The sequence below is a fragment of the Diadema antillarum genome, unplaced genomic scaffold (genome assembly GCF_040938485.1).
Source record: "Diadema antillarum isolate AM-2024a unplaced genomic scaffold, OU_Dant_1.0 seq00001348_RagTag, whole genome shotgun sequence".
In the NCBI taxonomy this organism is placed as follows: Eukaryota; Metazoa; Echinodermata; class Echinoidea; order Diadematoida; family Diadematidae; genus Diadema; species Diadema antillarum.
Window position 1 is genome coordinate 687,039 of NW_027272113.1, and position 11,213 is coordinate 698,251.

The window sequence follows — 11,213 nt, forward strand, 5'->3', positions numbered from 1 at the left end:
AAAGAGGAATGAAGCGTAGAATGGACATCGGAAGCGGTTCCCAATTCAAAAGATCGAAACTGAGTCTCCGACAAAGGTCAAGACGGAAAAAAGGAGAAGACAATAACATTTATGATATTCCTGGCCCTTCACATTTTCATGGTACCCCCGGAAATTACGTACCAGAACATGCCCCTCCTCCCCTTACCCGATATCATGATAACGATGACGAAGATCTCGATGATTTTGACTACTCTGATAACAACTGTCATCATACTCCATGTGGTCATGTACAAAGTGGAGGAAATAGACAAAATTCTGATCTTCCCTCTGAGACGAAACAGCACGGAGGCAAGAGAAAGAGAAAAACAAAGCATTTAGACCCACCCCACAATCAGTCTCGCCCCCCACTGACTTCTTCGTCAGACATAAATGAATCGGAGAGCGATTGTTCAAGCCAGAGCAATGAGACTACAAAAACAGCCTCACCTCAATGGAAATTCATAGATTCACGAATTAATAAACGCTTCGGCGTACGAGAAGTCTGGTACGACTTTGTCGGAGATATACCCGATCATTCTTCAATTAGACATGTTCTTGACTATATTAGATCATCTCTCGAGGAGCTACGAACGCTCCTTCTTCACGATACGAATGAAAGAGACTATGTGCGACTGGTGCTAGTCTCGGACCAATTGAATATTCCGATCGCTTTTCCCTGGGCAGTGGTCAGGCACTTTGACATCGCGCTTATATTAGAACGGATAGAACGAGTTCTCAATAGTAACCAGAACTTTTTCCTCAAACCTGGTTTTACTATCAGATTTCACCATGTGCAAAACCCCACTGGTGGATATACGCGAAAAATGGATGGCTTGCCTGATGACGAGGCATCCATAAGAAAAACTTCCATCATCACCGTTCCCTCCAGCAAAGAAGAAAAAACCTGTTTTGCAAGCGCAATTGTCATCTCGCGCTATTACGTTAATAATGATCGAAAATATCGAACCTGGTCTCGAACTAACAGACCACCCACAAAGGGTTTACTTCATGAAGCCGCAAAACTTCACGATCTAGCTGGCGTTCCTAAAGGAGAGGTTGATTCGAGTCAGTACGACGCCTTTCAACAAGTCTTACTACCTGAATATAGATTGATCATATACAGAGGTCGTAAAAAACATGCCATGATATATGCAGGGCCCCCCAGCTGAGAAGACATTGTACTTGTATTTGACTGAATCCGGTCATTATAATGTCATCAAAAATGTTTCTGCATTCTTGTGTGTCAAGCATTTGTGCGAAGAATGCCATGAAGTTTACAACGATCCCAGAACTCACAGTTGTTGTAATACCTGCTACGATTGTTTCAGTACAAATTGCAATCGCACTGACCCCATTAAACGCGATCCTCGAACGTGCGCCGATTGTAACATGACGTTCCTCACTGAGCAATGCTTTAAAGCTCATTCGGTGACAATTTTCAAGGGATCAACTGCCTGTAAGACCCGTCGTAAATGCCTAAAATGTGCGCGCGTGTTTGATTCGGAAGTATTTCCAGGCATATTTGATAAACATGACTGTTCCAAGATATTTTGTCAAACATGTAAAGATTATGTCGATGGACCCACCCATGAATGCTACATGAAAGTAACAAAAGAAAGCAAATACTACGTCCCCACAGAGGCTGAGAAAGAACTTGCAGCTATGAAAAAGAAAAAAAAAAAAAGAAATAAAAACCTACCACGCAAGCTGATTTGCCAGACCCACAGAGATATATTTTCTTTGATTTTGAATGTACCCAGAATACCACTTCTCATGTTCCTAATCTAGTACACGCTACCTGGGATTGTAGTAACTGTATGGATGGTGTAACTCCCGATGGGTGGGGCTATCTTTGGTGCGGTAATGTAGATGAAGGAAGAGAGATCACTTTTCAGGGGGAGGACACCCTGGAACGATTTTGTACATGGTTGTTGTCAGAAGATAACCACAAGGCAATAGCTATTGCACACAACGCTAAGGCGTATGACACATATTTCCTTCTTAATCACCTCGTTCGTAAAGGGATAATCCCCGAAGTCATAATGAATGGAGGAAAGATCATGTGTCTGAGCACACAAGACCCCAAAATCGTAATTAAAGATAGCTTAAACTTCTTCCAAATGGGCTTGGCCAAACTTCCAAAAACTTTCGGTATCAAAGAGCTGAAGAAGGGATATTTCCCACATCTGTTTAACGTAAAAGATAATCAAAATTACGTTGGTCCCATTCCCGATAAGAAATATTTCGGGACAAACACCATGATGAAAGAAGCGAAGACAGAATTTGATGCATGGTACGATAGCCTTCCTGACAATTTTGTGTTTGATTTTCAAAAAGAAATTTTGGGGTACTGCAAGAGCGATGTAAAAATACTGCATGAAAGTTGTAAATTATTTCGCCTGCATTTCAAGACAATAAGTGCCACAGAAGCTAATCCCGATGGCATCGATCCCTTCTTACGCAGCCTCACCCTTCCGAGCGCGTGTAATTATCTCTACAGGAGTAATTTTCTAAAACCGAACAAGATAGCCCTTATTCCGCACGACGGTTATTCTAACCCTAAGCGTCATTCGCTTAAAGCTGGAAAATGGCTACATTATCAAGCTGAGGAACGAGGGATCGATATCAAATATGCATTTACTGGTGGGGAGCGCAAGGTTCATGGCCGCTATGTGGACGGGTATGCCGAGGTAGGGGAGGAAAAGCACATTTTTGAATTTCTAGGTTGTTTTTACCATGGATGTAGTCAATGTTTTAACCCCTTCACAATCAACAAAAGATGTAACAAATCAATGAGTCAACTCCATAACGAAGTTATGGAAAGAATCTACCGTCTCCGAAATGCAGGTTACATAGTACATTACATCTGGGAGCATGAATGGGACATGCAGATCAAAGATCCTGCTGTGAAAGCCCGCGTCCAGCATCTTCACGAAAAATTCAAAAATCCCCTCAATCCAAGAGATTCTTTTTTTGGTGGTAGGACTGATGGATGCTCACTTTTTGATGAGGCAAAACAGGGTGAAAAAATTTTATACTATGATTTTACTTCTCTGTATCCATTCATAAACAAATTTGGAAAGTACCCCATTGGCCACCCTCGAATCATCCGCTCAAACTTTCCACCCCTCGAGAAAATGTTTGGCCTCATCCAGTGTGAGATAACTCCTCCCAAAGATTTGTATCACCCTGTCCTCCCCTACAGATCCTCGGGTAAACTCACCTTCCCACTGTGTGCTACATGCGCAGAGTCATTGAACCAAACTCGGTGCACGCACGAGGACCGCGAGAGAGCGCTTAAAGGCGTTTGGGTGTCAGCCCTTACGAAAAAGTCCTGTGGTACTCCTGTGGTAATTACCACAGGACGGTACCACAGGACAGTACCATAGGACAGTACCACAGGACAATACCACAGGAAAGTACCACAGGAATTGTCCTGTGGTATTTTGGGACATACCACAGGACGGTACCACAGGAATTCCTGTGGTATTTTGGGACGTACCACAGGGCAGTACCACAGGAAAGTACCACAGGAATTCCTGTGGTATTTTGGGACGTACCACAGGGCAGTACCACAGGAATTCCTGTGGTATTTTGGGACGTACCACAGGGCAGTACCACAGGACTAGTACCACAGAACAGTACCACAGGAACTGTCCTGTGGTATTTTGGGACAGTACCACAGGTCGATCATTACCACACAGCATTACCACAGGGCAGTACCACACAACATTTCCATGGTACCACAGGAGAGTACCACACAGGATAGATCGAAAAAAAAATCCTGGAGAATTTTAGCCACATATCAAGGAATATTCCTGATAGGTGAGTGATGGATTTCAGAACAAACATGGCCCTACTTAATAACCTGTCCTACTCCTAACATATAACCTCAAACGAGAGTCTAATGGCCAAGTGCCAATCTAGTCCTATCATAGATCTATATAGTCATATTCTATTCCTAGTATCCCTTGAACGTATCAGTACATATATATATGGCCGTCTATCCGTAAAGCATTAAGGCATGGTTACTAACTCGATTATACTTTATTATCAAGATATGAAATTACACTTTCATAACAATATCTATGATATTGGGAATAACATAACATAATTAGACAATCTTTCATAAAGTTCAAAGTAAGTTCCATCATTAATATTTTGACTTTTTAAGTCATATATGTATTTTCTGAAATCTAGAGTGCTTTTTATGAATATTCATAAGCTATGTAAAAATTGGTACCACAGGAGTACCACAGGAGTACCACAGGAGTACCACAGAAGTCCTTATGAAATTTCTCATGCTTTACATCAGCACTTTCACTAAATAGCTAATACTGTAGGAGTATAGGACAGGATAAAATGGCAAATCAATTGCTATAATTCACAGCATAACTCATCTATCAATTAATTGAGGAATATCAATATGTGCTTTTTTGTTTGTATTTTTGTTATAAATTTCAGTTGATTCTGCCTTACAATTTTCCTGTGTGGTACTCCTGTGTGGTACTGCTGTTTGATATTCTCCTGATGTGATAGTCCTCTGGTATAAAATGTTAAGAAAAAAAGAAGAATATCCCGTAGCATTTTTTCTGTGGTACTTACGAATTTAATTTGCTGTGTGGTACTTCTGTGTGGAATAGCACCATATTATGATTTTCCTGTGGGATTTTGGACAGTTCCTGTGGTACTCTCCTGTGGTATACATCGAAAATTACCACAGGAATTCCTGTCGTACTGTCCTGTGGTACGTCCCAAAATTCCACAGGACAATTCGTGTGGTACTGTCCTGTGGTACGTCCCAAAATACCACAGGACAAGTCATGTGGTGTACTGTCCTGTGGTACTGTCCTGTGATACTGCCCTGTGGTACTGTCCTGTGGTACGTCCCAAAATACCACAGGACAAATCGTGTGGTACTGTCCTGTGGTACTATCCTGTGGTACTGTGCTGTGGTACTGCCCTGTGGTACGTCCCAAAATACCACAGGACAAGTCGTGTGGTACTGTCCTGTGGTACTATCCTGTGGTACTTTCCTGTGGTACTGTCCTGTGGTACTGGCTTGTGGTATTGTCCTGTGGTACTGCCCTGTTGTACTGTCCTGTGGTACGTCCCAAAATACCACAGGACAAGTCGTGAGGTACTGTCCTGTGGTAATATCCTGTGGTACTGTTATGTGGTACATCCCAAAATACCACAGGACAATTTCTGTGGTACTGTCCTGTGGTATGTCCCAAAATATCACAGGACGAGTCGTGTGGTACTGTCCTGTGGTACTATCCTGTAGTACTTTCCTGAGGTACTGCCCTGTGGTACTGTCCTGTGGTACGTCCCAAAATACCACAGGACAAGTCGTGTGGTACTGTCCTGTGGTAATATCCTGTGGTACTTTCCTGTGGTACTGTCCTGTGGTACTATCCTGTGGTACTTTCCTGTGGTACTGTCCTGTGGTACTGCCCTGTGGTACGTCCCAAAATACCACAAGACAAGTCGTGTGGTACTGTCCTGTGGTACTATCCTGTGGTACTTTCCTGTGGTACTGTCCTGTGGTACTGCTCTGTGGTACTGTCCTGTGGTACTGCCCTGTGGTACTGTCCTGTGGTACGTCCCAAAATACCACAGGACAAGTCGTGAGGTACTGTCTTGTGGTACTATCCTGTGGTACGTCCCAAAATACCACAGGACAATTCCTGTGGTACTGTCCTGTGGTACTATCCTGTGGTACGTCCCAAAATACCACAGGACAAGTCGTGAGGTACTGTCCTGTGGTACTGTCCTGTGGTACGTCCCAAAATACCACAGGACAATTCCTGTGGTACTGTCCTTTGGTACTATCCTGTGGTACTTTCCTGTTGTATTCTCCTGTGGTACGTCCCAAAATACCACAGGACAATTCATGTGGTACTGTCCTGTGGTACTGTCGTGTGGTATACGTCCCAGAATACCACAGGACAATTTGTGTGTATACTGTCTTGTGGTACTGTCCTGTGGTACTTTCCTGTGGTAATGTCCTGTGGTACTGCCCTGTGGTACATCCCCGAGTACTACACGAGCCTGTGACACAGTACCACACAGTTCCTGTGTTAACATATATTTGTGTGGTGCATTGTGTGGTACAAACCAGTACCACAGGGAGTACCACATGAGCCTGTAAAACAGTACCACACAGTTCCTGTGGTAACATTTATTTATGTGGTACATTGTGTGGTACTGACAAGTACTACAGGGAGTACCCTACAAGCCTGTGGTACAGTACCACACAGTTCCTGTGGTAACATTACAAGTGTGTGGTACATTGTGTGGTACCGACAAGTACCAAAGGGAGTACCACAGGACTTTTTTGTTAGGGAGAAGAAGTAAAAAAGGCAGTAGAAAAAGGATACTACGATATCAAAATTTCTGAAGTATGGCACTTCGATCGATATACCAAGTATGACAAACGGGAATGCAAGGGGGGCCTTTTTGCGGAATATATCGATACTTTCATGAAAATAAAGCAAGAGTCGTCGGGCTATCCAGCTAGTGTCGAGACAGAATCCGATAGGATAAATTACATTCAAAAATATCACAATCACGAAGGAGTATCGTTAGATCCTGACCGTATCGAGAAGAATCCGGGCATGCGTGCCATTTCAAAATTGCTCTTAAATACATTATGGGGTAAACTTGCTGAAAAGAATAATCATAAGCAAACGAAATATGTCAAAACACCAGCGGAACTATTACGGTATTTTAGAGATGATTCCGTTACAGTCCATGACATGTGGGTTATCAATGAAGACATGATAGAAGTGCAATACAATAACGCCCGCGGGTTTGTAGAGCAAAATGTTAATACTAATATAGTGATAGCGAGCTTTACAACGGCAATGGCTAGATTGAAGCTGTATTCAATTCTGGAAATCTTAGAAGAGAGGGCGCTCTATTATGATACTGATAGTGTTGTTTTTAAGACGAATCAGTCCCTCGAACCCTTTGACCCAAAGACTGGCGATTACCTAGGTGATCTCACAAATGAAATCGACCCCACTAATGATGAATACATTCACACGTGGGTGTGTGGTGGACCGAAGAATTACAGTTACAAAACTAACAAAGGAAACACAGTGTGCAAGGTGCGGGGGTTCACGTTGAACCACACTAATTCTATGGTCATTAATCATGACACACTCAAAGAACTCGTTATGTCCAAAAGCGATGAAATACGCACCTGTCCATTCATGAATCAAAAATTGTCCGAGACACCAAAACCAAGACGATTCACACAATCGAATCTAAAAAAGATTACAGGGTAGTCTTTACTAAAAGGGTTCGAGTTGGAGATGGAACCAAAACCCTACCATATGGCCATAAGGATATTTCATAACCAGTATTTTATATACACCGGTGTAAAAAAATGCTGCCTCATTTAGTCCCCGACTCTAGATCTGTAAGGTTGTATTATTTTTGAGGTTGAGATAGTGTTGAAAAAAAAAAAAATGGATAGTATGATTTTTTTAAGAATGCATCGTGACTTTGTGAGGCGTATTCCGTACAACACGTGTCGTATGAATATTTTGATTACCATTTTACTGATAGTTGTTATTTTTGTCAGTTTTTCTCTCGACATTCTTCTTGAGAAACAAGGCATGACAAACTCGACTGTAATTTTATCCCATTTAAACACTTCTAGCTCTGAAGAAAGCGTCAGTTATATTTCAGCTGGATGAATGTGAAGACGTTCCTGATGGGGGACAGTAGTTACATGTGTAATTGTTTTAACTGCTCCTAGCTTTAAGTCATGAATATTGGTACCCACATCTCTATATTGTAAATATACATCGCATTCACTTTGAACTCAAATATTTGTATTTTAATGTTTGCACTCTTATAGTATTTTCGTGTTGATTTTGATTACAGATCTACCATGGATGTCCGTCTAAAACATCCCTTTACAATGTGCGTTGTCGGACCAACTTTTTCGGGAAAGACTTCTTTTGTCAAAAGACTAATTAAACAGCGTGAGCGTATGTTTAACCCTGCTCCTCGAAAAATTGTCTGGTTTTATGGGGAATTTCAAAAGGATTATGCTGAAATGATGCATGAGATTCCTCAAATTGAATTTCACGAAAACCTACCAGAAGACTTTTATGCATTTACTGACAACGCACGACCCACGTTATTTATAATTGATGATTTGATGGATGTTGTTAGTGATAGTAGAAAAGTGGCTGCTCTTTTTACAAAGGGATGTCACCATAGAAATGTAAGTTTGATTTATCTAACCCAAAATATGTACAGAAACGGAAAAGAGTCTAGGACAATTTCCTTAAATACTCAGTATTATTGCTTGTTTAAGAATAGTAGAGATAAAATGCAAGTATCATGTTTAGGGCGTCAAATGTATCCAGGCCGCACCAAGTATTTCCAGGATGCGTATGCCGATGCTACCCACGAACAATATGGCTACCTTTTCATTGATCTGAAACCCGACACGCCAGAAGACTTCAGACTGAGAACTAATATTTTTCCTGGAGAAACGCAGTTCGCATATCTTCCTAAAGTATAAAGAGCACGATCCCATCTTAACCTCGTTATTTTTTAAAAATGTCTCGTCGTATCAAGACACATGCGGTTCTTCTGAAGACATTGGCACACTGTACAGCTCAACAGCGAAGGGCCCTGCTGAAAACCGCTGACAGAGGGTTGATAGACGCCATTTGCGAATGCATCGTGAACGTCATTAACGGTAATATCAAAATTTCACCGACACAGAAGCGAACTCTGTCTAAACATAAACAGAAGTTACGAAAGCTCTCTGATCGGTCCACGTCATTAAGAGAAAGGAAGAGACTTCTAACTCAACGCGGTGGATTTCTCTTACCCCTATTGATGAGACTCGTGGTTCCAGCGGTGGGAGCACTAGCGACAGCATTTACCGGAAAGAAATAATCTGTATAGACAATCATGGAACACGCACGCAAAATGGTCCTTGTTCCGCCTAATATGTTACAAACACTGCAAGCAGCTTCTTCATCGTCATCGAACCACCACCGAAATGAACTGGACGAAAAGATGCGCTTGGTGTTAGAGAGGAATGATTTGGACGTTCATGAGAAAGCCAATATGTATTCGCAATATCTACAGAATTTTTTAAAGTCGGGCGAAATTGCGAGGAAACCATTGTCTATTGAGGTTCGAGACATTTCGTCCGCAGATTCCCCCGACCAACCATCGACTGTGACAGAAACTGAGCCCGAACATATTGAACCTGATCCGCTTGAACTGGAAATTATTCGACATATTCCAAAATCTTACGTCAACCGAGCCTCTCATCTTTTACAGAAACTGAAAACCAATCCTAGCATTGGTTGGACTTCTGCGGGTCAGCTTGTCATAGATGGGCGCACAATTCGTGGGAGTAATGTTTGCGATTTGATGTACGATATTTTCCGTGAACGACGAGGATATTCTCCCACAGGTAGCGAACAATTCATGCGCATACTGGCAGCGATGAATATTCCAGAAACATTTCTCACTAATCCTAAGAGGAGACAGGACCTACAACGGTGGAAGCGTATGGACAGCGCAGACGAAGGAGGAAGTCGGGTAGATCGTGAAGAAAGGGTGGCCCCGCGAGTACGTGGTGGTGCAAAAGACAAACCTAAACGTGAGAGTTTAAGTGGTATTTCTCAAAGCAAAAAATGGGTTAGTTTCTAATCCCCCTAATAAATAATGGTTTCAGTCACCCCTTCTATTCTCTAATCCCATGAGGATTAGACCCCATTACACAGGGGTTCTGTTTATGGTGAATATGACTCCATATTCATAAACGGATTGAAAAATATTGTGATATCATTTTGATTGTAAATAGATATAGTTTTTACTATTACTTAGATTGATTAATGTATATATTTTTCCTCTGAAAATGTGTGATGGAGACTGTAATATTTTTCAGTTTCCCATGTAACTCACACTGATAACAAAAAAAAAACAAAAACAAAAACGAGCAAATGACCAAATGAGCAATTGGTCAAATGACCAAAAGGCCGAATGACCAAATGACCGGAAGAGTATTAAAAATGGTCAGACGATACATTAGGTAGACTGATAAAGTATCTTCATATTATGTTGAATCATATGATGAACTGACTTACAATGATTTTAAATTTTGACTTTTATGTATTATATGAGGCATCAGCTTTGTAAACGTAAAATGAGTGAAAGGCTTATCTATTGATTGATTTGCTTATTTTTTGTTTTTTCTATTTCATTTCCTTTCGCTATCTGTATTTACAAATCGATGCTGTGAGGGCTTATCTCATATTGAAATTATGAGGAATATATTGAGAATTCAATTGTGTGTGTCTGTTCCTGCGAATTATTTGTGCATCATTATAATTAGCAAAGGAGTATGCACAAGACCATCTTGAAAGAAAAAAAAATGCTTAAAGTTATTTGTATTGATTATAAGAATGTGGTTGATAGCTAGATACATTTTTTCTTTCCTGCATAGATTGTACTTAGTTCGAAATAATCTTCTGTGTGTCTGTTCTTTTACTTTTCTCATTAATTCGTTATGTTTATGTACATAGGACAACAAATAACAAGATTTTGTACATCGATTGGGATAATATGTAATATTTATTGATTGTAAACGGAGTATAAATCACATTCAATACAATGATTTACAGAGCTTGTTACCTTCATTTGGTTCTTACATTACGAGTGGAATGAGTGTACGGTTGCATGAAATAGCGAGGTGAAAGAAAGAGTTGGCCTACATGTCCATATTCTAAGATTTGATCATGTGATTATTGGTTTCGGAGTGAAATCATATTCAATACAATTGATATCACTTATTTTACAGAGCATGCTATCATTATTTAGTTCTTACATTACGTTTGAAATGGATAGTGCATGAGACAAGGAGGTGAAAAGAGAGTAACCCTATGTGGATATTCTAAGATGACCTTAGAATATTGACATGGTCAGTGATTAAGTGACTAGCTCTTACATTACGTTTGAAATAAATGATGAATAGAACATGGATGTGAAAGGATTATGTACACATTCTATTACGGTCGTTACGTAGTATACTCAAAGATGTAAACTTACATTTACAACACTTTGTCCAACAATCTCATACCATTAAAAAAGAAAAACAAGTACAAGCACATTTACATACAAAAATATTTTCATATTTTTCATTA